Source organism: Ambystoma mexicanum, chromosome 2p (assembly GCF_040938575.1).
Source record: "Ambystoma mexicanum isolate Mex_15411 chromosome 2p, UKY_AmexF1_1, whole genome shotgun sequence".
In the NCBI taxonomy this organism is placed as follows: Eukaryota; Metazoa; Chordata; class Amphibia; order Caudata; family Ambystomatidae; genus Ambystoma; species Ambystoma mexicanum.
In genome coordinates, this window is record NC_090923.1 from 862084565 (window position 1) to 862112526 (window position 27962).

Consider the following 27962-nt stretch of genomic DNA (forward strand, 5'->3'; position numbering starts at 1 on the left):
TACCAAATTATGAATCCATTTCATTTCAGCAACTTGTACAAAATGCAAACCATGGTAGAATATGCTCTACCTGCAATTCAGATAATCGCTCCACGTTAGTAATACAAACACATAGTAAATACGTAATACTAATGCTTCTACGTTACAATGCAGATGGTACCAAAAACAACTGCAAGCTACTGGATTCACACATGGTCAAATATCACTTGGTAAGAAAACCTTCACAACAATAGGTATAATCTACCACGCAGGAGCCACAACCAATTCAGGGCACTGCACTGCATATATAAAAAAGAAATGTGGATGGTTTGAATGTAATGATAGTACCATTACTCTAAAGCAGAGATTACCAGCAAAACTTACAAACGCTTGTTTGATGTTCTTAAAACCAAAATTTGATAAATAAACTGTATTTAAACCTTTAAGTAAATTTGTGTTAAAAAAATATAAACTGTTAGAATACTCCAAAAGCTATCTAACTGCTCAAAGATTCTACAACAACTAATCAGATAAATGAATACCACAAAATTAGACCAAAAAATACACAGTTAGTATACGCCAATTGGTATCTAACTGTCCCAAAATTATAAATTTGTGTTAAAATAATATAAACTGTTAGAATACTCCAAAAGCTATCTAACAGCTCAAAGATTCTACAACAACTAATCAGATAAATGAATACCACTAAATTAGGCCAAAATATACACAGTTAGAATACGCCAATTGGTATCTAACTGTCCCAAAATTTAACAATATCCAAATAGATAAATCAAAACCACTAAAATATATTAAAAAAATAGACAGTTAGAATACGCCAATTGGTATCTAACTGCTCCAAAATTTTATAATATCAAAACAAATGAAGAATCTGTTACTGCTCCAAAAAAATACAACAAAGCAAAGTATAAAGCATTAGCCAGAAACAACAAGTGAACACTGAAAACAAACAAACAAACTGTAGCATAACAGAAAAAGTTTTTTTTTTTAATCCAACATGGATTTTTTTTTCTCCCACAGACCCAATGATTTTAGCAACAAATACAGAAACTGAGCAAATCGCACAGTACTCTGATTTGTACTCTACTAAATATGAGGGTAGAAAAAAAATAAAAGTATATTGCTTATACTATGTAATAAGTCATTACAAAATACTAATACTAACATGCTATTTTCTTTTATCACAGAAATGAAGAAGAAAAACATGGACTCCCATTACTAGACCAAACAGTAAGTATACAATAATAAGGACAACCATAGCAGCATATCACATCCATAGTATCTAATACCTTTGTGCCTTATACATTTGTTTTTCACCCAAAGTTATAAGCAAATATGATTGTGATATGCTGCGGTGGTTGTTGCCAGGGCATAGAGTCTTGGGTGCATGGCCAAATGGCCATGCACCCAAGACTCTATGCCCTGGCAACAACCACCGCAGAATATCACATCCATAGAGTCAAACATTTCAACTATGATCTATGGGAAACTTTTAATGTCCGCAAACAATGTGAGTGTTCTTAGAACACTTTGAACTTGCCAGCGAACAATACGGACACCGTTTTCAGGACACCCCCTACGAACATTTCAGAACAACGCGATAGTCTTTGGAACACTTTCAACTTAACAACGAACAATACGGACAGCGTCCTAAGGACACCCCCTACGAACATTCCAGGACACCGGGAGTGTTCTCAAAAACGTCTTCAGAACAACCCCATTTTGTTTATTTGCGAACATTTCAGGACACCGCGGGTGTTCTTAGAACACATTCAACTTGACATTGAACAATACGGACAGCGTCCTCAGGACACCCCCTACGAACACTCCCCGGACACCGCGAGTGTTCTTAGAAGCGTCTTCAGAACACCACCATCTTGTTTATTTGCGAACATTTCAGGACACCGCGAGTGTTCTTAGGACACATTCAACTTGACAGAGAACAATACGGACAGCGTCCTCAGGACACCCCTACGAACATTCCAGAACACCGGGAGTGTTCTTAGAAGCTTCTTCAGAACACCACCATCTTGTTTATTTGCGAACATTTCAGGACACCACAAGTGTTCTTAGGACACATTCAACTTGAGTGAGAACAATACGGACAGCGTCCTCAGGACACCCCCTAGGAACACTCCCCGGACACCGCGGGTGTTCTTAGAAGCATCTTCAGAACACCACGAGTGTTCTTAGGACACATTCAACTTGAAAGAGAACAATACGGACAGCATCCTCAGGACACCCCTTACGAACACTCCCTGGACACCGCGAGTGTTCTTAGAAGCATCTTCAGAACACCCCCATTTTGTTTATTTGCGAACATTTCAGGACACCACGGGTGTTCTTAGAACACATTCAACTTGACAGAGAACAATATGGACAGCGTCCTCAGGACACCCCCTACGAACATTCCAGGACACCGGGAGTGTTCTTAGAAGCGTCTTCAGAACACCACCATCTTGTTTATTTGTGAACATTTCAGGACACCGCGAGTGTTCTTAGGACACATTCAATTTGACACTGAACAATACGGACAGCGTCCTCAGGACACCCCCTACGAACACTCCCCGGACACCGCGAGTGTTCTTAGAAGCATCTTCAGAACACCCCCATTTTGTTTATTTGCGAACATTTCAGGACACCGCGAGTGTTCTTAGGACACATTCAACTTGACAGAGAACCATACGGACAGCGTCCTCAGGACACCCCCTACGAACACTCCCCGGACACCACGAGTGTTCTTAGAAGCTTCTTCAGAACACCACCATCTTGTTTATTTGCGAACATTTCAGGACACCGCGAGTGTTCTTAGGACACATTCAACTTGACAGAGAACAATACGGACGGCGTCCTCAGGACACCCCCTACGGACACTCCCCGGACACCGCAAGTGTTCTTAGAAGCGTTTTCAGAACACCCCCATTTTGTTTATTTGCGAACATTTCAGTACACCACGTGTTTTCTTAGGACACATTCAACTTGACAGAGAACAATACGGACAGCGTCCTCAGGACACCCCCTACAAACACTCCCCGGACACCGCAAGTGTTCTTAGAAGCGTTTTCAGAACACCCCCATTTTGTTTATTTGCGAACATTTCAGGACACCGCGGGTGTTCTTAGAACACATTCAACTTGACAGAGAACAATACGGACAGCGTCCTCAGGACACCCCCTACAAACATTTCAGGACACCGGGAGTGTTCTCAAAAACGTCTTCAGAACACCCCCATTTTGTTTATTTGCGAACATTTCAGGACACCGCGGGTGTTCTTAGAACACATTCAACTTGACAGAGAACAATACGGATAGCGTCCTTAGGACATCCCCTACGAACACTCCCCGGACACCGCGAGTGTTCTTAGAAGCGTCTTTAGAACACCACCATCTTGTTTATTTGCGAACATTTCAGGACACCGCGATTGTTCTTAGGACACATTCAACTTGACAGAGAACAATACGAACAGCGTCCTCAGGACACCCCCTACGAACATTCCAGAACCCCGGGAGTGTTCTTAGAAGCTTCTTCAGAACACCACCATCTTGTTTATTTGCGAACATTTCAGGACACAGCGAGTGTTCTTATGACACATTCAACTTGACAGAGAACAATACGGACAGCGTCCTCAGGACACCGCCTACAAACACTCCCCGGACACCGCGAGTGTTCTTAGAAGCGTCTTCAGAACACCCCCATTTTGTTTATTTGCGAACATTTCAGGACACCGCGAGTGTTCTTAGGACACATTCAACTTGACAGAGAACAATACGGACAGCGTCCTCAGGACACCCCCTACGAACACTCCCCGGACACCACGAGTGTTCTTAGAAGCGTCTTCAGAAAACCAGCATCTTGTTTATTTGCCAACATTTCAGGACACCGCGAGTGTTCTTAGGACACATTCAACTTGACAAAGAACAATACGGACAGCGTCCTCAGGACACCCCCTACGAACACTCCCCGGACACCGCAAGTGTTCTTAGAAGCGTTTTCAGAACACCCCCATTTTGTTTATTTGCGAACATTTCAGTACACCGCAAGCTTTCTTAGGACACATTCAACTTGACAGAGAACAATACGGACAGCGTCCTCAGGACACCCCCTACGAACACTCCCCGGACATCGCGAGTGTTCTTAGAAGCGTCTTCAGAACACCCCCATTTTGTTTATTTGCGAACATTTCAGGACACCGCAGGTGTTCTTAGAACACATTCAACTTGACAGAGAACAATACAGACAGCGTCCTCAGGACACCCCCTATGAACACTCCCCGGACACCACGAGTGTTCTTAGAACAGTTTCACTTTGCTTGCGAACAAAACGGACACATATTGAGTCCTTAGAACACCCCCTAGTCAGTTTATTTAGAACATTTCAGAACACCTGTGATGTCCGCAAACAAATCGAACACAAAAAGAACGTCTAACACATAAAAACTCAACTTTCATCCTATCTCATACACTCCCACCCTCCCCAAACACTCCTACACACCAACACACTCTACAAAATACACATTTTGAACAAAGTTTCACCGCGCTGTCCGCGGACGTCCGCGAATACAAGATGGCAGGCGCTACCGAAAAATCTGATGCGCTTCACGCTCCACGCCATCCAATCAGCGAACATGTTGCATGTCCGCGAACATCACGCAAGACGATTGGCCAATCAGGACACTGTCCGCGGAGCGAACAGGGAAGTGTGTCCGCGAACTGAACACAGATATCACTAATTTTTTTTTACCTACTTTTTGGTCATTTTAAAAAAAACTACTGGACGGATTTTCACCAAATTTGCAAAAGCACGCTTTCGGGACCAAGCCGCTGCTCCTGGTCCAAATTTGGTGGAAATCCGTCCAGCGGTTTGGGCTGTAGGCGCGAGCAAATTTTTTTTCCCATTCAGTCTATGGGGAAAAAAAAGTTTTGGGACCCCCCCTATAACCTTGCCCCCCCTGGACGAATCCTCACCAATCTTTGCAAAAACATTCAGAGTGACCCAAATACTTTTTTTGCAAAGTTTGGTGAGGATCCGTCCAGGGAGAGCGAAGTTATAAGCCACCCAAAAAGTGCTCTTCCTATGGAAACAGCAACTTAACCATAACTACCGTGGCCATGTAATATTTGTAATATATATATATATTTATATATATATATCTTCAACCTTATTTTTACTGTACTTAAGAACCAGACAAACCTGCCTCACCTCCTGAGATCTTAAGTCTTGGTTGCTCGTCCATTGCTACCACAATAGGGATCCTTGGCTAGGGTGCTCTGTGCCTCTGCTTTGCCATATAGAAGACAGAAGTACAGCTATCCCCATCCAGTCTTTACAATGAGGATGATAGTTTTTGGGGTATTAGTAATGAGATCAGCATAGTTCCTGCATCTGACGAAATGACTTCTGCCCTGCAAGGATTATAGTGTAGCTGGCAGAGAAAGCAATCCTTGGTCCAATAGCAGTAACACCCAATGTTAGGGATCAGAGTTTGCCTCTTCCTCAGGCACTCAGCCTTCAACTCACTGGTGGAGGGCTTTGGAAATAATACAAATCTCCCAACAGATGTACATTGATTTCGTCCTTAAGTGTTTGTCCAAATGTGAATCCAAGAAGGGTTGGCAGACCTTTTCATTAAAGTCTCAATTCCACAGGTGACTGCACTAAAACAAGTCTACTTATAGGAGTTCAAACCCCATTCTTGGAACATGTGGTCTTTGCCTTCTGATATCATACTTAATGTGCTTTGATTTAAAGGAAGTGGAGGGGACCAGAAGGAAGACAGAACAAGGAGGGAAATAAGATGGTGGAAATCTCCTCCATCACTAGCACCACCCCTTCACTTGTCAATAGAATCATATGCCCTTTTGTTATGCGGCACCAATTAGTGAGGCTTGTCCTTTTCAGATGGTGTGGCACTAGAGTCCTGTTTTCCAGGCTAGCTCCTGCTGGGAGGCTGGTTTGCTGGAAAGAGGTGTTACTAACCACACATAGGAACAAAGGAGAGGCATAGCACATAGGATTAACAATGAGACCTAGCTATCTAGTCTCCTGTACTTGGGCCATGCGGTCTGAGCAGAATACACATCCCACTTCTGCAAACTGAGCTTGGCTCACAGTGATGACACCTGTATAATATCAAATTGGTGTGGATGTAATAAATATGAGAGAGCCTTGACACCATACCTTAAACTCAGGAATTTCTCACAATTAAAGTTTACAACTGCCACTAGCATAGTACCTCTCTTAATTATGGGCTTTTGAAATAGAAGTGCATATCGTAAATGCAGCATCTGTGCTGAAGTGACCTGGCTGTCACAGCAGTTGTAAAATGGCCAACTGTGACCCCTGAACCTGCTCTGTGCCACTGGAGAGCAGGCACCACAGATCAGGATATCGATCCAGCAGGAGACAGGTATACACTATGCCTTTGGCATGGAGCTTAAGAAAGGTTTATCTGAGTAGTTCATTACACTTTTAGAGATGGAATTGACCACATAATTGTATTAATTAACAAAAACAAAAAAGCCAGGCCTGCTACACCCTTGACAGATGGTAATCCTCCACACGCCCAAACTAAAAAGGTTGAGAACCACACAGTACAGACTCACCTTAAATTTGATAAAATATGTGGTTGCCATCTGCACTAGCATGTTGAGATCCAGAAATCTCTGTATAGATATTTATGGGTTCCATTGCTCTGGATTCTACTCAACTATGGCCACGTTTTTTCTCTGATTCCATCAGCCATCTGTGAAGGTAGGCAAGGGCCTGATCAGAAAATTATGAGCTCTGCTGCAATGATGTCCTGCTCAAACCAGCCTTCCAACTCTGGAAAGGTGATTGGTATTCAGAGGCCTGCTGATCTTTCTGTGGTGTCTGCACAGTCATAAACATGACTTGGGGACACCTGTCAGTTATGACAGTTTGGTTGCATCCAACCTGAGACAAGGTAACTTTCCTCTCAGAAGATACCAAACCAAGGTAATCGATTTAAGGGGTCTGAGGTGCATCTTCTGACTGCTCAGTGCCTTGGCAAGACTCCATTTTTAAATCCACACAGGGATTGTAAAAGTATCTGAAAAGCTGTCAGATATTCCAGTCACATCTTTTTGACCAGCAATTATGTCAGCTATACCATGCCTCCGAATATGTGTAATCCTCTTCTTTGAAATGGGCATGGTTTTCGCCTCGCACCTGTTCTTACTTTTGGAAAAGGCCAGGACTTTCTAGGCTTTGACTTTTTGGAGTGATTGAGGACCACTGCCTTGTGCCCCTGCTCCTCTGTCTGCCTGAACAGACTGGCTGGAATAGGACCGTCCCTCTGTACTCTTTCAGGTCTTAAACCTCCCTGTCAGCCATCTGAGGTTCCTTTGCTATGCAAATAAAAACATCTGATATCACTGAATCTGCTTGCAACTCCATAGTGGCCAATGAACCATTTCTATTCAGAGAATACATCTGTTACACCTCTGGGGAACATAGGCCTGGACTTGAAACAACAACTGAAACTATCTCTTGCACTTGCCAACTGCGAAAGTCTCAGGGCACAGGCCCTCTCACATATCCTTCTATGCTGTTCTCAAAGCTTGTGCACTGGCCACTGCTAAACTATAGCCAGGGAGGTCATTACCCAACAATTGTCATACTGGAATGGAGTCCTTGTATCACAGTGCAATGGGATGTTCCTGCGAACTAAGCGCTACTATTGCCAAAGGACAACACCATCAAACCTGGCTTTGTCCTGGGGTATATTGCCCTACCTTCACCCATTGTTCTATAACAGCTGTGAAACTCGCAGATGTATCACACAAACACCAAAGGAAAAGTGTGTACCTGTGCACTGATGCATCATTACCTTGATCTGCAGGTCCGGCTCTACCAGTGCCACAGAGCAGGTTCAGAGAAAACAGGTGCCCATTTGACAGCTGTAGTGAGAGCCAGGTCTCTGCAGAACAGGTGAAAACACCCATAAGTATCAATGCACTGTCCTGGGGGCAGATACATCTTTAATTATAAGGCATGAATGAGTTATGGTACTTCTCATAACTATTACACCCACAGACATTTGAAATTACACATGTGTCACTCTGTGAGCCTAGCCCAGCTGTGAAAGGATTACAGCCTCCCCAGAGAGACAGCCATGCCACAAGAAGCTGTCCTGTGAACAGGAATCAAAGGACATGCTCATTTAAAGCAGGGGTAGCCTCACATCAGGGTGCTGCATATCTAAAGGCCTTCGATTCTATTCAGATGGGAAGTGGGCAGGTTAAGGTAGACATAGGGAGCTCTTCACAGCTGAAGGGAGGTTCCACTGACCTGTCTCTTTCTGCCTCTATCTATCTTTCCCTCCTGTCCCCTCCACTTCCTTTAGCTCATAGCACTGTGGGTGTGATGTTAGAGGTCAAGATGCACTGGCTTTAAGAACAGGTATTGGAACACTAAAGCAAGTGACCTATAGAACAATCACCTCTGGGCTTTTCCCTTTAAAAGAAGGGGTCTCCATCTACTTCTTTAATTCACTTTTGGACAAACACATAAGAAATAATTAACTGGACCTCTGTTTGGCGAGTTGATCTTTCCAAAGTCCTCTGCCAGTTAGGTGAAGACTGAGTGACCAAGGCAGAGGGAAGCTGTGTCCCTAACCATCCGCAGGGACCACTGGTGTGAACTGATGTGTGGACAAGGCCTGCCTCCCTGACAGCTACAAGGATGTTGTAAGGATTTGTATACCTCGAGGTCTCTGCTGCCACCTGCAAGCACATGCAACAATGTGCCTATCCTTGCTTTGCTAAAGCATGGATCTAAAACAGCTGTTATGTCCTTTTATTTGGGTCCTCTTTGGCTACAATTACCAGACTTAATGCAGGACTGGGCACACTAATTTTACCACTGATGGTATCAGATGCCTCAGGCTTCACACTCTATGCATCACAAAAAAGAACAGAACATACAATGACAGGCCACGGATGTTTTTTTTCCTTCTTTTTGTACAGTAGCGTTCTTTGGCCTTTATCTGATTTGTCAAAAATAGGACATAGTTCAGCCACCAGCAGTCCCCAAATCTGTTCAATGTTCTTCTTCTCTCTCTAATTTCCCTCTTCTCCCTCCATCTGTTGTCAGCCGCTCCCTCTTTTCCCCTTCATCTTCCTTTCAAAGCATTTTTCCTCCGTCCCATTTTTGCTTATACGATCATAAAGAAAGTATATGATTTTACAACCCACTTTGTACCTCTGACCGTGATTGCACACTTTCATCAAAACCTCCCCTGTAGCAAACGCCTAGTAATTTTCCATAACTGCTTCTGCTTTCTTCACTGTGACCTCTGTACAGCACTCTTTCTCCAGGCCCGGATGAATGGTGCAACATTTGTATTCGCTGTTTCCTGTAGCTTCCTGCTCAAAGAGTTGTTCTTACAAAATGCGTTATTCTGTCTCATTGTGCTCTGCCACACCACAGAACAACTTTCAATTTATGCATATATTTTTTTGAATCCACTTTTGCAGTGTGAGTTTGTAAAGGAGCAGTTAGACACATATACCCTAACTCCCGCACCCTCTCCTCCATCATACTGCATCAGCAGGAGAAGAGCTGAATGTAGGATCCCTTTTTTGTGCCTATACCGCATGAAGTGTACGAGAGGCGATGTGCACTCAAACAATCGTATTAAATGTACCCTTACACTGAGACACAAACTTTTGGACATTATGTAATAATTAGTGAAATCTGATGAGGGCAGAGTAATGTCATAAAGAAGATATACAAGGATATACTGAAATGATGTGAAAATGCTTAAGAGTAACAATGTAACTGAAGTGACAAGAGAAACATTCACAAAATGATCAAGTAATCATGTATGCAGAGATAAGATAAAGTAACTTGATGACCAATAAGTGTAAATATGCAGTAACGCAAGGTAGATGAGACATATTGAAGCTTGCTATAGAGGAAAATATAACATGGCAAGGACAGCCATTTTAGGCTCATGCAAAAATGAATTCTAAGTTACCTCAGAAGCTGCCGAGTCAAAGACGCTGGAAAACAGCATTGTGTGCAAAGACAAGTCTATGTTGGCCTGGGATCACGGATGATATTTCAAGGAATAGCTGCAAAGCACAAATGGAGGTAGACGGATAAGCCATGGATGTGAGATATATTTCTCTTAGATTAAAGAAGAAGAAAACATTTGCAAGAGCCAAGTATTGGACAATTAACAATGGATGATGCTCCTACAAGATGGAGTGAGCAAATCTCTGGAGGCAAATAGGCGCAATGCCACCAAGCAAAATTGATTGACACATTTGTGGTCTCCTCACACGTGATGCCAAAGTCAAAAACAAGGGCTATTCATTAAGACTAAGTCAGCGATAATGACGTGCCCATCCTCCCTTGAATGTCCCAGAACAGAGAAAACTACAGAATGGAAACTTTGGCTTATTGTCAGACTGATGAGAGATGATGGACTAATTGGAAAAGTAGGGAATAATCTGACATGACTCAAGCACCTGGATTTTGGTTTCCTTACATGCTGTTAGCTGAGCCAAAAGTCCAAGTGTGGGTGGGAATACCAACTAATCAGTGGGTCTATGGGGCAACCTGCTATACAATGTTGCATATACCAATCTGCTGCCATTTTGTCTGTTATAATCAGTATTATACATATTTAGATGTAGTTCAAAGCATGTCTACAGATAATGGATAGCCGTGAAGTACTACCCAATATGTATTCTAAAAGGAGATATGTTACCCTAACCAATCCCCCCACTAATAGGTTTTACAATTTGCCGCATAGGATGACATCATAGATGATGTATATTGCGGTATAAGACCTCTGTATAATCAAGTTTGTTTGTGAGTGTGCAAGCATCAGTCTGATGTCTGCCATTTTACCCTGCTTTATTAAATTGAGAAGAAAGTAGTACTTTTCTTTGAGTCTGTCTGATTATTTGGTATGAGATCTTTATTCGTAATCCCATCTAGCACAAGAGGCGCTTCAAGGTGCTAGCGCACAAGTTCATGCACCCCCAGCCTGTAATTGGACTATGTCCAAAAACCCATTCTAATTACAAATATTCTCTAACATTAGCTTTGTTAAAATTAGTAGATTAGTGGATTAATTGTTACCCTACACTACACTTCTCAGTGCATGTTATGTTGTGTTGTGTTATGTTCACTATGTTATGTTATGTTATGTTATGTTATGCTTACTGCTTTCTTTGGTTTGTATGATTCTCATCAGTCACAAAGAGGTCAGGGTGCCCCTCTGCAAACATGAACATGGCATGATAACCTGTTCTGTGGGAATGTACCCACTCATAATCCACAGCACATGTGTTAACCTTCACAAAGGAAAGATATCCATTTACATATCACTTTGTCCCGCCCACTTGAGCATTCCAGCACTGAAATACTATGGCAAGTCTCCATTGAACAAGAGTACCAGCAGCTCCACCTCACTGATGAGGCCCAACTAGGCTGAAACATGGGTATGGGGTTGCTGTATTCTTGTTCAAAGGAGGATTGACTAGCATTTCGGTGCTGGACTGCTCAGTGGGCAGGACAAAGACTGATATGCAAATAATATTCCTCCTTTGTGAAAGGTATAGTGAGCTAAAATATGACTGCAACCTCTTGAATGGGGACCTTCCCACAGAACAGGTTATCATGTTGTGTTCTTTTTTGCAGAGGGGCAATAAAGGGGATATCCTTGAGCCTCCTTGTTTAAGGACTTCGCTGATACACTTGCTCCCTTGGTCAACAAGCTTGTCAATTGTTCCTTTAGTGAGACATATGTTTGTGAGAACATAAAAGAGGCCTGGATAACCTCACTATTAAAAAAAAAAAATCTTGACCCTTCTGTTTCCAGAAACTTTAATCCAATCACTAATGTTCTGTTCATTCTAAAAGTGATTGATAAAATTGCCTATATGAAGTACCAAAACTTTGTAGAGAGCAATAACATCCTGGCCTCCGAACAGTCGGGTTTCCGAGCTAATCGCACACTTCTAGACTTAAAGTAAAATATTGCCAAGCTCATTGAGAATGGAAATCCTGCATTACTTTTATTGCTGGACCTCTTCTCAGCTTTTGACTTGATTGACCAATCACTATTGGTGGATAGATTAGTTGAGGTAGGAAAATCTATATTGCATTCTGCTAATTGGTCCAAGTCATTTTTAGGTCCTAGAATGGCAGCAGTGGTTAAAGGTACTTTTTTCTCTGAAAAATCACCTTTGTTTTGTGGTGTACCACAAGGCTCTTGCCTTTCTCCCCTATTTTTTTATATTTTCTCTAAAGCCCTTTGCAATATGCTTTCACGCATGGGTGTCCTGTTTAGTAACTATGCGGATGATACCCAAATAGTCTTGGTATTATCTGGTGTATACAAGGATGATACATTTAAAGTTAACAAGGTTTTTAAAGCCATACAAATTTGGATGGCGATGAATTCTTTAGCCTTGAATGAAAAGTTGTTGATTTCTGGTATACAACAGCAATTGAAAAAGCTGGATAACCAATATGTTTGTTTCAGGATAAATAGGTATGAGATCAAAGTATCTGAATATGTAAAAACTCTTGGAATATTAATTAATTTGTAGCTGTCCTTTAAAACCACACCTCTTATCTGAAATAAACATGTACTTTTTTCGCAAATTTACTCTGGCAAATGTGTCCATTCCTGTCCGAATCTAACAGAGCTATGATTGCTGATGCAATCATGAATACCAAATTGGACTACTGCAACAGTCTTTTGCTGGGTACATCTAAAATTAATATAAATAAATTGCAAATAATCCAAAATGGTGCTGTTTGAGCAGTTTATGGACTGAGACTACGCTCAAAGATCTCAATGGCCAGAACAAAGTTGCACTGGCTCAAAGTGGAACAGAGGATAATACTCAAAGGCTTTGTTCTGGTGCATAAATGCCTGTCTGACAAGGCACCTTGTTACCTTGCCAACAGGATTAAAAGACTACATACAAGAAGGACTCTTTGCTCCAATAGCAATCAGTTATTGGATCAGCCACATGTCTCCCTCAAAAGGATTGGTGGCATAAGCTTCAACTTTTGGGCACCCACTATTTGGAATCCCCTCCCTCTGCACCTGAAAAGCTATAAAAAAAACATTTTCTTATTTCAAAACAACTCAAGACCTTTCTGTTTGATGAAGAGATGACATAAATTGTCCTCTCTCTCATTCAGCTGTCTGAACCTTGCTGGATCCTCCTCTCCTGACCACTCTGCTTCTTTGTTGATCATTTGTTGTTTTTGTCTATGTGAGTGCCTTAAGACCCATGGGCGAAATGGCGCTACATACAAAATTAAATAGATAGATAGATAGATAGATAGATAGATAGATAGATAGATAGATAGATAGATAGATAGATTAAGCTCGGCTAGTTCTCACAGAGGGGTCCCCGTAGCTTGTTTTCTACGTTTAAAGAACTTAGGGTTGATCACCGTAAGTTACCTAGAATTTTCCAGAAGTAGACCCCTTGCTCACTGTGCTCAGAGAGGCACAGCTCCACCTCACTGATGAGGCACAACTATGCCGTAACCCCTATCTGGGGTTGCTGTTGGTACTCTTGTCCAAAGGAAGATTCCCTAAAATGTCGGTGCTTGACTGCTCAAGTGGGCAAGACAAAGACTGATATGCAAATGGATGTTCCTCCTTTGTGAAAGGTACAGTGAGCTAAAATATGGCTGCAGACTCTCCAGTGGGCACTTTCCCATAGAAAAGGTCATTAAGCTGTGTTTGTTCTCACAGAGGTGTGCCTGTCTCTCTTTTTCTATGTTTAAGGAACGTAGGGTTGGTCACCCTAAGTTACCTAGGATTATTCAGAGGTGGACACCTTGCTCAGAGAGGCGCAGTTCCATCTCACTGATCAGACCCATCTAGGCCTAAACACATGCCTGAGTTTGCTTTTGGTAGTCTCATTCAAAGGAGGATTGCCTAGTATTTCAGTGCTGGACTGCTCAAGTGGGCGAGACAAAGGGCCTCATTACGAGTTTGGTGGTAGCCATGGAGCTATTGTTTTATACCAGTCCAAAAATCCAATACATGCAAGTCACCAACAGTGCACAGGAACATTAATGCTTTCATTAATTGAATGCTTTGCTATAAAAAATGTCATGCCACAATGAAAACATGTTCAACTGGCTGTACAATGTAGACCAGTCTAGATACATAATAACATATCACAGTAAAGCATGCCATGCCACATTTAGACATGTCTAGACTGGTTGCACCAAAATTGCAGTCAAAGCAATAACACTTATCATGGTTGTTTTATCACAAATGCCCAGAAAAATATACAATGCCACAGTAAGAAACGGCGAGATTGGCAGCAACCAAATTCCAGTCTAGCCAGGGATTAGATTTAGCAGAACTGCTTTATCAGAGATGCCCAGTTAAAGAACATCGAGCCATACTAAGAAATGAGTAGACTGGCTGCACCAAAATGCCTCTCTAGCCACTAATCCCATTTATCATGCCTGCTTAGCCTGGAGATGGATTGCCATTACGATTTATTCCACAATTCCTGCCCCCACACATCCCCTCTCCCTTCAATCCCCTGCTCCAACCCTCAGAATTTGCACACAGGCCCAGAATTACCTCCACGTCCCTCTTTCTTCTCCCAGTGCTGACATATGAGAAACCTTCCCCCATAGGTAAGTACAAGGACAAGGAAGAGTGGGCCTGGAAATAATGAAGAAGTTAACTAAGCCAGGCTTATTTCCATGTCCCGCTACCTCATCCCAGTACTTGTGTATGAGGCAAAGTGCCTTATACACGTACTGGGATGAGAACAAATGGGGATACAAGTATTGAAGATTACCAATAAGTAATCATAGCATTAAACACAAGCAGTGGCACAACACAATTGATCTGACTGGGTTTCAGTCCTCTCCCTAAGCCCCTGAAATGTTGGGCTATGTTGACTCGCCCTGGCTGACCTACAATGCTGTTGCCAGGCAGAACAGGACACAGATGTTAAACAGCACCTGCGTTTCTTTGTTAAGGCCCAGCAAAGACTAACGTAAAGCATTTCAGTGTTCGGTTTAGGCAGTTGAAATTGTAATGTGGGTTTAGTAGTTTCATGACAAGGGAGTGATTGGAAGGGTACAGAGGGGACATTAGAGCACTCATTCTCACAGCAGTCCATACGTGGGTGCTTTCAGACTTAAAGGAGAGAGTTAACTGCTTGTAACATTGAAGCTGTACTAGAATAGTCTCATTAGAATGCATAAAGAAGTTAGATGCCCCCACACAAATAAGTTTCCCTCTCCATCAGCGCTTGTGAAGTTAGCACCTACCCCTGCATTTGAAGGGTTATCGGATTCCCAAAATGTAGTTTTTATTGAGCCCCTGAAAACAAGCAAACACACCATACACATACATGCACACACATGCACACCGAGCCACCCATACATTTCATTGTGTACCCTTTCACCATACAGGCACACCAAGGCAGCCACCCGTACATTTGAGTGTGCACCCTTTCACCATACACTCACACAGGCATACTCAGGCTGCATCATGCACTCACTCATTAATGCACATTACATTATATACATACATATACACATACATACATGCATGCACACACATCTTTAATCCGTTGGTCCAGGGAATGAGACCTTCAGCTCCCTGCAGTAGCCAGGAATGCTTGTTCTCGTCATCTGCCGAGGATCGGGAGGCCCCGTGTCATGGGGTGGAGGGGAGTCCCATTACTTCAAAATGGAACCGGAACAGAAGTAAAAACATTTTGAAAGCTCAAACTGTAACTTTGGGCCTCATTATGAGTGTGGAGGTCCGGAAACAAGGGTGCCGGTAAGCTTACCAGTCCCATTGTTTCTGAACCGCCACACTCAGAGTCTGCCTGCTGGGGCTGCTGCACCCGACAGGTCTGACCCTGGCAGGCACAGAAGCCCCAGTAGGCAGACTCATCACGGAAGCACCGGCATCGTTAATGACGGTGACGTTTCTTCCGTGAACCCATGGGGATTGACATTTTCAGGTTCCTAGCTTCCCGGTCCGCCAGGACTTATAATGTCCCGGTAGCACCGGGAAGCTAGGTGTCGGAAATGGTGTTACGAGGTCGGTGGCAACCCGCCGGTCACACCAGCGCGTTACCGCCAACCTCGTAATGAGGGCCTTTTTCTTTTCAAGGCATAGGGCTCCCCGCCCCATGACTTCATAAAGAAATAGAATCTTTTTTTTGTCACTCTGCCTTCATAAAGAAATTATTTCTGTAAAAAAATAGTTTATGAAGGCAGAGTACTCCAAAAGAAACTTTTTTTCTGTTTACATTTTTTGTAAAAAAATTGTAAAAATTGTTTACAAAAAACATATTTTTTTAACATGAGGGGCCCCTCCCAGGACATGGACGGTGCCCCCGCACCGCAGGGAGTGCAGGGGTTCCACTTACGCCAGTGCGTAGCTCCCTTTGCTCCTCTCAAGGCGAAACCAGCAGGTCTTATTAACTCAACTTTCATCATGGATCTCCAGGATCTATGCACAAAAACACATGTATCAGAAGCCACTTGGAAAAAGTCCCCTACCATCTCTGCCAAATCCCTTTTCAACATAACTGCAAAACAATACAAGCAGGCCATCATAGCAGTTAAATCTGTGGCCTTCAACTCAATAATATTGAATGACGAGATTAACTCTCAAGAAATCTTCAAAATTCATACAGAGTTGGAAACACCAGCAACCTTTCTCTCTTCAATCATCAAAGATGAGCTGTGGTGTGCTAACTTACAGGACACAATGCAAGCGAAAATTACCACCCTAAAGAACAAGATAGGCTTCAAACTAGCAAATATCAAAATCAAAGAAACCCACCATACGATCCCTCCACCTCCCATTGGCCACACCACCCTTTTTGAATTCAAAGAAATTACTGAAGCAGAAACCTTGCTCATCTTCAAAAGCCTAAAGCCTTCAATACATAAGGGAGACATCTGTCTAGCTACTATCATCAAAGACTGCACGGTAGCCCTAGTACCCTTCATGACAAAGTTTATCAGCCCATCCTACACCTCAAGCACAGACCCAGCCATCCCTAAAAAAGCTTGGGTCCTGCCACTACTGAAAAAACCCTCTCTAGACCAGCAGTGCCCACCCAATTACCACCCAATCACCACAGTCTCATTCCTTCTTAAGATACTAGATAGGCAGCCTACATCCAAATACGACACTTCCTGGAACTCAACCATATCCTAGGTTTACGTCAATCAGGATTTAGGCCAGGACACAGTACTGAAACAGCTGTACTAGACCTGAAAAACCAACTTGACAAACTTAGAGATGAAGTGAAGCGTGCACTTCTCCTCCTCCTCGACCTATGAGTTGCCTTCAACCTAGTGGATCACAATATACTATTTCCCCATCTCAAAGCAACTGACAACTTCTCCTAAGAAGCCACCACCTGGGTGACCTTGTTCCTTGAAGGAAGATCCATGAGAGTCTTCTCTGACATAGCTAGCACCCCCCCCTTTACTCCCATCACCTACAGTGTCCCCCAAGGTTCCTGCATATCCCCTACCCTATACAACATTTTCACCAAACACCTCTGTGACCTTCTGGTCTCCAATGGCATCTCCTATACGAACTATGCAGGTGACACCCAGATCTTCCTTCCCCTGTCGGTCGCCTACGACAACAACTCTATAACTCTATCACTATCAATAATATCTACTCGACAATCATGGCCTGGATGGCCACTAACCAACTTTGCCTCAATGGCAAGATGGAGATCCTATTGGAAGGGTCACCAGCAACACTCAAGAAGCTCAACTTACAATTCTCATCCTTGACCATCAACGTCTGTCTGATCCCTAGCTCCATATCAGTGAAAACACCTGGGTTCTATCTGGATGCCATCCTTTCCCTCGCACAACAAGTGAACACTATTGCTTCATCATCTGCCTAGACAACCACGCTGATTAATGCAGCCAGACAATTCCTGACTCCATCCAGCTGCCTCACCATTGTACAACCATTAATAAGAGCCAGGCTCCACTATTGCAATGTCCTCTTTGCAGGCACTACCCATCAAAACAACAATAAAATGCAAGTAACCCAAAACAATGCCCTACGCTCTGCTCTCAACATCCCCAAAAGAAAACACATCTCTGCAGCTAGAAGGGAAGTCCACTGGTTCCACATTTGCGAAAGGGGATCATTTCCAAAATGCTCTCCTTCACCCATAAATGTCTATCGGACACTATGCCAGTGTATCTGGTACACAGAATTGCAAGAGTCAAAACCCTCAGAACAGTTAGATCAATGCATGCACATTGCCTCGTAATACTCAAATTCATTTGAGTGGGCTCCAGCTTCCCAGTTCTAGCAGCCAAGCACTGGATTGCCTTCCGACAAGCACTACGATTGGAGAAATAGTACTGGGTCTTCTGCAAAGCCTTAAAAACCCTACCATTCACCTATACTCTGTCCAGGACAAGGCTTGCTACCAGCTTGCCTCTAACAGTAACACTGTTCATCCTCGAAAGAAGTTTGCAATGTCCTTTTGTTGTCTATGTGAAGCCACACTGTATGCAACATGCCCTGAAACAGCGCCCTAATGTCACAGGGATTAGGCGCTCTACAAATGAAAAATAATAAAAATATGAAATAAAATAAAATTCACACATATCTTGAGCGTAAAGCCTTTCCTTAGCTGAAAAGCGAGGTGGTATATCGCTAACATTTGCCTGTTTTAACTTTATGAATTCTATTGCTCTTGATTTGTAGAAGTGTGATCGCTGAGTAGGTACTTTAGCCTCTCCTCAACCTTGTACTCCTTCAGGGCAGAAGTCAATTCGTCACAACTATCCATCAGCCACTGAAATAATAAGTTATTGCCTAAAAAGATGTTCTTGAAGTTTTCTTCACAACAGCTACCAGACCAAGGTATCAGATACAGTGAAGCGTGAATGGACAACACCTTCAGCGCCAAACCCCTAATTTGTGCTATATTTGAATTACTAATTATGGAGTTAAATCTACTTATCTGATGCAAACCATCTGCTCAGGACTCCGACATTTACTTGCATTGTGGCGTTATTTTGATCTTAGGTCCTGTTTAAAGAATTTGGATTTTAGCAGAGAGTTTTATTCACTCCTTTGTAATACCACGTTTGACGATGAACCCAACAGATTTTTATTGAACCTGTTTAATGTACTTTTTCTTAGGTGCTTTTGTTTATTGGTAATTAGAAAATCCAATTGGATCTTTTTTTTTTATGGATTTGGTTTGGCACTTACATTCTTTATTCTATTTGGTATGCCACATGTTTGCGTAAGTACTCAACCGTTTAATGACCGAGGATCTCCTACAGAGCATGCTTCAACTTGGCCGATACTACTCATGGGTAAACCAGAGATACAGTTATGCATTTTGTGATAAACATCTCTTAACACCCCCCCCCTTACACATCCTCCCCTTTCTATAACACATATCAATATTATGTACCACTCTGTCCCTTCAGGCTGTTACGTGGATTTCTTCAACAGGTTGAGACTTTGCTCGTGAGGACCATGAGGCAGAGTACAATTGGTAAAGGACAGTATTTATTGCACTTCTTCAGGATTGAGGAGATTTTTGAACATCTCTATGTCATTAACACAGAGTTGGGTTGATCGATGTACCTGCTAAAGAACATGTATTGACCTGATTGTAGTTGTGGACTTTACACGTTTTCCCTTCAGAATAAGAGGCATTGGAATGGGTGTTAACTGTGTGACAGAGTGTAGCTTGCAATAAATGCAGACCTTCCTATTTTCTAGCCACTACATCAACTAAAAAATAGGTTACATTTTGAAGAAGAGTGGGTGCAAGGGGTGCCCAGGATTTAGGTCTAGCCAGAGAGAAAATTAGCGCTCAGTCAGTGCTCATGAAGATAATTATTAGAGAGAGATCCTGCTGTCAATCAGCTGTTCCATGATACAGAAGTGGCCATCCTTTTTAATTACATGGCAACAAGTGGGGAGTAGAGGTCTTCAACATTTGAAATGCTGCTTATGTTGGGTTTTGTTCACATCATCCTTGGCCCATTGTTAACATATCACTGCTTGGTAAATGCATGTTTTTGCATGTGTTTACTATACTATTATTGTTTTATTTTTCCTTTACTGGTGCCAATGTTTTTGGATGTCCCTGAAAGTCCTTTCTTTATGTTTGTTATCCAAATCATAACTATGGGAGGCCTTTAATATAAACCAGTGTGGATTCACAAAACATCATTAACATTCTGGGCCTGATTCACAGAAGCGTTTTATAATGACGAAATCCCATGGGAAAAAAGTTCCCTGAATCGGCCCTCTGTTTTTTGTGGTTGATTGGCTTTGCCAGTGCTGTTTATTTGGTGTGTTGAGAACTAGTATATGTTTTTCTATATTGGCTCATGCAGAAGTGACACATCAATCTAATGTTCCCATTTATGCAATGTAATGCAAAAAAAAGACAGTGAGGTGGCCAAAACATCAAAATGTATTTAGAAGAAGAGTTCATTTTCAGACAACTGGGTCTCCAACTTTACAATGGAGACTAATAAATATGGTCCGTATAGAAAACTCATACTTAAAACAAAATGTTACCTTCCTATTTTTAATGTGACTGTTATAAGTCCACAAATGCATCAACTTTCAATCATGCAGTCTTCCTCTGAATATTATGGTAAACAAAAATACACTAGAGATAATAACGTTTCTACTTAGCATTAGTTTCTTTATAAACATCACACATTAGTTAATGGACCCAATCCACATACTGCAAGTACAGTTAATATCTTTAGTTTTCTCAGAAACAAGACCAGTATGGTAACAGAGAATGTTAATGAAAACATAACAATCAAGATACGTTTGCAATCCTCCAACCCCACCTATGAAGGTGTGAGATAGTGAATGTATTAACTATGTAGAGGCCACATGATATATAGACAACGACCACTTACCACAGCACTATGTGTTAAGCTATGTACATGCAGAAGGTAACTTGTTTGCATTGGCTCATGTGCTTTTGATTTCACAGGACATGTTCTATGGAATCTATATGTTATGTTCTGAACCCACATACTACATTTGAATGTGATAGTGCAGCTCTCGATATGCATGTGTGTGTGGCTTTCATTAAACATGAATTTCTTATTAAAATTTTTGAGGCTTGCACTTCAGTCAGTTCTTATCAAATGGAATTAATTCTGTCAACTTACATTTTGTTGCCCACACATCTGATCTAAAACTATGGCTCTACCTGGTTGCATTAGATGTATGATATCACACCAAGTAATAGTATCATGCATTTATACTATAGCCCAATGTGACTCTACACCAATTTAAACCATTACTTATATATTAATTAATCCTTAACTTTACAAAGGAAATTCCACCCTATCGCAGCATCAACATGTATTCTGTTTTGAATTTCGTTTTATCAATATGAAGTTAATTAGGCCTTTAAGAACAATATCTCACTTTGTATTTGATATATATATTAGGAACACAGAAGAACATTGTGATATTAGCACCTGTGTCACTTTTTTTCAAATTGCACACCCCTCTGCCCCTGCATTCCCAGCTCTTTCATCTTCCCTGGCTTTACCCTGATCAAAGTGGACAATTTACGTTTCCAGGTGCATCCTCTGGTTTTGGGAGCACTTAATTCCTGCAGAAAACACTCTATTTGGGTGGCTTATTAGGAAATTAGACCCCCAAGTGCCGACCGGTGTTCCTTCTATGGGATGTTCTGACCTACTTCTCACAATAGACAGGTCTTCCCTCTGGGTATAGTATTTCTGCTCTCCAATCTCCAGTTGCCAGTTTATCCCCTTCTCAATCTTCCTCACCTAATATTCATAATCCCCTCTTTCCTATGTGTATGCCACTATATTTCTCTCAAACCCCATCCCTGCCTTGTCAGAGGTGTAGATTTCCAGCCACCTGACTAGAAATGGTTGGAGAATGTGCTCCTTTGAAGAGATGCTAATTTAGTTTGTATACTTTTCTTCCTATAATAGACGAGATGGATGGAACTTATATTTTTGGATTCTGTAAATTGGGAAAACATTTTCGAGATGCTAACGAATATTATGAGATGAAATTTGACAATTCGACACATTTTTAACATTTGCAAACAATTCAAAGCATGGCAACCTCCAATATTTTTGACATAATCAGATATACATTACTTCTGGCTACTAACTGTAAAAATCTTGAGTCAATCAGAGGTTGCAAGGTGATGCACCGATTAATTTCGGATTACACATTTTAATGTTAGATTTTTCTCATGAAAATGCATTTGATTTTCTATTGTGTAATTGACACTATTCTGCAATTGAGAGTAATGTTGGCCTATTTAGTGGCACTTGGAAGTGCTGGATAGATTCCAAAAGTGTTCAATTTGAATAGGCTTAATGCTTTCATCCCTAGGGTTGGAATTGCTGCACTGCTCTTGGCTTCAGATATAGAACAGGAGCAATAAGAACTTCTTCCTGGCCTGTTTTAAGGAAGTCCTTCAGATAGCTCCATTGAGGGTGTCAAAGTGGCCCCTCACCTGACTTCTGTTCAATAAGATGAGGTCAGAAGTTTGGTGAGACAATTCACCCCCTTATTTTCCTTAGCTCCTGGTTTGACACCTTGGTGCAAACATGACATTGACAGAGGAGATAGTGTACCTACTAAAAGAAGGGGATACAGGTTGTCAGATAATGTGAGATCATACATCAAGACAGAGGTCAACACAATGTTAGATCTTGGGGTGATTGAGCCCTCCAGTAGTCCTTGGTCCAGTCCTGTGGTTCTAGTACCAAATGCAGGTACCTCTGAGCTGAGTGTCTGTGTGGACTACTGGGCTCTGAATTCTGTCATCAAGACAGATGCACACCTCTTTCCTAGAACTGATGACCTGGTGGATACCTTGGGGGCCTCCAAGTAACTCAGCACATTTGACCTCATTTCAGGGTATTGGCAAATAACCCTAGCAGAACATGCCAAGGAGAAGACTGAATTATCAACTCCAGGGAGCCTTTTCTAGTTCAGGGTAATGCCTTTTGGATTGAATAATGCACCTGCCACTCTTTAGAGGCATGTGAATCATGTCCCTAATGGGTTGGATGAATTCTGTAGTGCATATCTGGATGATATAGCAGTGTTCAGTGCCGCCTTGAAAGATTGTGTGAAACACCTCAGAATTGTGTTGTAGACCCTTCAGAAGGCCCACATGACCATAAAGGACAGAAAGTGCCGGATTGGACAAGGTTCAGTGGTCTACCTTGGGCATGAAGTAGGTGGAGGGAGGATTCAAACTCTACCTAGTAAAGTACAAGCAGTACAAGACTGGCCTACCACCACTACTCAAACATATGTGAGAGCCTTTTTAGGTATGACTGGGTATTACAATTTATGGCAGATTATGGCACCATAGCTGCCCCTCTGACTGCTCTCACAACTCCAAAGAAACTCAAGAAGGTCTCTTGGTCTGAGGAGAGTGGGAAGGCCTTCAATGGCATAAAAGACTCCTTGTGCCAGGCCCCTGTTCTCAGGGACCCTAACTACAAAATACCTTTTATTGTACAGACCGATGCTTCTGATACTGCAATAGGTGCTGTACTATCACAGGTAGATGAGAAAGGCAAGGAACACCCTATTGTATTCATCAGTCGCCAGCTTAAGGACAGAGAGCTAAGAGGGTCCACATTAGAGAAAGAATGTTTCTCTGTTTTGTGGGCCCTAAGGAAGCTGAGACCCTTCCTCTATGGGACCCACTTCATGGTGCAAACTGACCATAAACCCTTAAAGTGGCTCATCAACATGAAAGGAGAGAATCCAAAGTTGCTCGGGTGGTCCATAAGCCTGCAAGGGTCTGACGTCACCATTGAGCATAGGCCAGTTGTCCAACATGGCAATGTTGATGGGTTTTCCAGAATTTTTAACCAACCTGAACAAGAAGCTCATCCAGGGATGGATCTGTTCCCCCTGTCCTTGGTCTGAGAGGGGCGATTATTTGGAAAGATTTCCATGTATGGTTAATGTTCCCTCCGGTTATGAAACCCCAAACTTTTTGCTTTTGTCTTACCATCCTAGTGTGACTTTTACGAGTGGAGCCCAGCCTTCTGCTGAACTCCGCTGGACTTTTGCTCATCTTATTAAGGGGACAATGACACGCCATTCAAAATGTCAGTACTGGGAGACTTTGTTTCCCTCAGTCTTTCACTTTGTTGCCATTTCTTGGCAACATTTTATCAATGCTAATGTACCTTCCAGTACAGTGCAACGGGGTCTCTTTTTCATTTTTAAGGCCCTAGACACCCTCAAAGGAGTACAAGTGTGTCCAGGACAGTGCTGGTGGCAGCAGTTATTTTTAAAGCATGTTTGACTCTTTTATATCGTACAAACGGTGATTGCCGGGTTTGGGCCAGGACAGTGGCCAGTGCCTAAAATGTCCATGCCACAAGGTCTTTTGTTCTGCCCTTTGGCCATTTTGTCCCTTGGCCTTCCCCTGGTTGGGCAGACCCGGGACATTCCCTGTTTAGTCATGCAGACCCTTGCACAAACCAAAGCTTTTGCGGGCTTCTGCATGCCTTGTGTGTGTGCACCCAGGATGTGGGCTGGAGCTATCTAGTTCCAATACAAATCTTGGGTGCCAGGATATCTGGTTTGCTGGGATGACTGGGACCACTGTGGTCTGTGATTGATCAGCGTCTGGAATGGTTCAATGTGAGTAGATCTCCTATTGATTTCTCTACATTTTGGCACAAAGGATATTCTGGATTAGAGAAGGCACTCTAAACCTATTCCAGGTCTATCTTCTGAGTTCACACTGAAATAAAGGAGGCAAGTATTCTGAACCGAAGAAGGAAATCCCTGGAACCGCTGGTGACCCGCTGGAAAGTTTGGCCCCCTAAACCCGCTGTTGTCCCATTGGAGCTCCTGTTTCTCATGGCTCAAAGAAGGCCTGCAAGGGTGCTTCCACCCATTGGAGTAGTGGGACTAACTACTCTCAGAACCTCCTACTTAACCTGCAAATGAGCCTCTTTCGGAGTATTCCTGGACCGCCCAGTGAACTGACCAGCTCAAACGGGACCCCTGCCTTGGAACCACTGCTGTCTCGAGATTTAACCTGAAAGTTTGGGACCCGTAAGCCCATCATAGAAGGCACTCTCCTGTTGCGTTTCGGACACCTAGCATTCCTAGGTCTGGAATTAGGAGAGTCTGCCTGAACTCTAGCCTACATGGTACCTGTGTCGCCCCGCTGTGGTGACAAGCTTCCTGGGTGCCTTGATGCTGTGCCCCCATGCCCTAAAATGGGCTGCAATGGAACTGGCCTGATTCCTTCACCAGAAGCGGAGAAAACACCACTGTCCCACCACAGACTGAGGCCCCGCAATGCAGCCCCTGAAAGACAGAGAGATGCGCAACTGTTGGACTCAAACCTGCAAGCGAACTGGACTTGACTGGCGAAGTGTGTTGCAAAGTGCATCGAGGATCAGTGAGTACTTGCAACACTTACTGGTCGCCCTGGCACATCCATAGACTTTTACGCATGAGTGTCCACCTCGGGTCACTCTCCTTTGTTAGGGTAACCTGTGGTTGTCCTTAGCAACTCCTGTGGCTCCAGACGCGCAGACGCTCCCCAACCTCCTGTTCAGAGCGCTTGTTATATGTGGAATGCGTTCATTCAGAAGGCGAGGGACGTATTCTTCCATGAACTAACTTCGGCTGCTAAAAATTCCAAAATCGACACAGAGTTATGCTTGCACAAGCACACATACTGCAGAGATAAGGACACTATCTCCCCAGCTGCATCCTCTTTTCACCAGGATGTCCCATAACTAAGTACTTGACCTTATGTTTGGACAAAAATAAAGTATGATGTCTGCAAGGACTTCTGATAAAGCAGTGTACAGATCAATGTAAGGAAAGTGGATGACACAGCATTCTAGCTATAATGCTTATTTGGCAGAGTACGGCCTGAAGAAGGACCCAGTGTCTGAAATGCATTGGTCCGGGCCTCTGCTGATGAACTTTCAATAAAGCCAATTTGATTACTTGCAAATTTGGACAATCTGAAGATCATTGAAGCTTAATTAGGTTCAATAGAAAGATAAAAATGACCAATTATGGGTGATTGATTTTTATTTATTTTTGAAGTAGTTTTGACTACACATCAGGCGTCTCCAAGCTCAGTGAGAGCTTCACTGAGCAACCCTTGCCTGCAGGGTAACCTGTGCTACCATCTATTCCCGATTCCAGGCATGTGTTGGCTGCTGGGCGAATGGAGGACCTGCCACTCTACCTCTCTGCCCTGAACCCTCTCAAGACCTCTCTTAATAAAGCAACAGCAGATTTATACCTCATCCTCATTGACTCTCACTGCAATCATCTTCCCCGGCTACAGGGCACACTAGACTCCCTCCTCACTTCTCCGAAACCTGTAACTACCAACTGACTATCAACTGACTATCAACCACACTCTCACAGCTAATAATTTGCTGAAAACATTTCCAAAATGTACAGACTCTCCCCTGACCTTCATCACACTCCCTTCTCCTACATTCTACAGTCTGCCTATTCTACCATCATCCTCTAGCATAATCCTCTCCCTCTGTCTCCCACTTCAGTCACATTAATACTGAAGATGTCATATCTCTACTGATAACACCTCTTGTGCCCCATAAGACCCTCTTGATCCTCAGCTAGTCAAGCCTATTGTCCCTATAGTGGCTTCTCACCTCGCTGAACTCTTCAACAGATATCCACAACTTTACGAGACCCCATACAAGCATGTTTGTGCTCATGTCACTTCAAAGAAACTGCTCACATGAATGTCTCTGAACTTCATCACCTCTGGTACTCAACCCAACCTATTCTGTACCTTAATTCTCCTTGACCTGTCCGCTGCCTTTGACACTGTCGTTCATTCTGATCTCCTTATTCTCTTTCTTGAGATTTGTGATTGAATTATTACCTGGATTGAATCCTACCTGTCACCTCATCAATTCTCTGTCTCCTGGGAAAACAACAATGCTCAACTCACTCCTCCAACTGTTGGTGTTCCACAAGTCTCTGGCATTTGTCCCCTCTTCTTTACACACTACACCACTCCTTTTGGGGCACTTATGTCCACATTTGGGTACTCATTCCAACTCTTTATCTTCTTCTCTTTTCCTGAACTCTCCTCTGATCTTTTTATAAAAATGTCAACTGTCTCTCTGCCATAAAATATTGGTGGGCTTTGCATTATCTCATGTTATAATCTTCCTCTGACTAAACTAAACAACAGAAACTGATAACACAAAAATAATGACCCACATAAAATCTTGCATGAATAGAGGTGGTAAGGTCAAATGAGCTAATATATTGGCATTCCAACCTTTTCACTTGAGCTTCTCTTTAATACCTTTATCCCTACCCCCAGGTGCCCACCCCAGGAGATTCATCTGCCATCTGCTTCATTTGAATTCTCCTGATATAGGTAGGCGTGCGCTGTTTTTCAGAGGATATACTGCAGCCTTTAGGATTAGGCCTGTGGTGGGTGTTCTAGAATGGCCAACGTGAGGTGGTCTTTTGGCTCTCAGCATGAAAGGGGGTAAGGGGCTAGGGACGGGTGGGACTTGGCCTGGTGGGGTGGGGGTTCAAAGGGCATGAGCAGATTAGTGGAGATGGATGGGAACTTGTGTTAGAGGCTGGCTATGATCTCACCTTCTGCGGAGAGCATTATCTGGGGAAGTGATATGGGACAATTGCAACAATAAATGATTGGACTTCCGTGAGAACAAGCCTCGCGTGGAACAGATGAGGCAGGGAGCTGGTAGGGGTTTGGGCATTCTGTGCTGTGTGAGGCGCTGGGAATGGGGAGAGCTGCGTTTTGCAGAGAGATGATTTCTGAGCCTAGTAAGAAGATGAAGTCTGCTGTAATACAAAATGGCGTTCATTGGTAAACTGTGGGTTAGGTGTTATAGGTACA